Here is an 835-nt window from a genome sequence, read left to right on the forward strand (position 1 = left end):
TATTATCTAGCCTAGTGTAACTCACACTGATGTATAATCTAGTCCAGTGTCAATCACCCTGATTTATAGTATCTAGCCCTGTAAAACACCCTAATTTACATTATCTAGCCCAGTGTAAATCACCCTGATTTACAGTATCTAACCCTGTGTAAATCACCCTGATGTATTATCTAGCCGTGTAACTCACCCTGATTTACAGTATCTAGCCCAGTGTAACTCACCCTGATTTATCTAGCTCAGTGCAACTCACCCTGATTTATGTAGGCCAGTGTAACTCATCCTGATTTATCTAGCCCAGTGCAACTCACCCTGATTTATGTAGGCCAGTATAACTCATCCTGATGTATCTACTACCCCAGTTGAACTCAAGCTGATTTATCTTGCCCAGTGTAACTCACCCTGATTTACAGTATCGAGCCCAGTGTATATCACCTTGATTTATCTAGCCCAGTGTATCTCACCCTAAAGTATTAACTATCCCAGTAAAACTCACTCTGATTTTTATTATCTAGCCCAGTGTAACTCACCTTGATATATCTAGCCCAGTGTAATTCACCCTGGTTTTTATTATCTCGCCCAGTGTAACTCACCCTGATTTATGTAGGCCAGTATAACTCATCCTGATGTATCTACTACCCCAGTTGAACTCAAGCTGATTTATCTTGCCCAGTGTAACTCACCCTGATTTACAGTATCGAGCCCAGTGTATATCACCTTGATTTATCTAGCCCAGTGTATCTCACCCTAAAGTATTAACTATCCCAGTAAAACTCACTCTGATTTTTATTATCTAGCCCAGTGTATCTCACCCTGATTTACAGTATCTAGCCCATTG

Source organism: Salmo salar, chromosome ssa14 (assembly GCF_905237065.1).
Source record: "Salmo salar chromosome ssa14, Ssal_v3.1, whole genome shotgun sequence".
Classification (NCBI taxonomy): domain Eukaryota; kingdom Metazoa; phylum Chordata; class Actinopteri; order Salmoniformes; family Salmonidae; genus Salmo; species Salmo salar.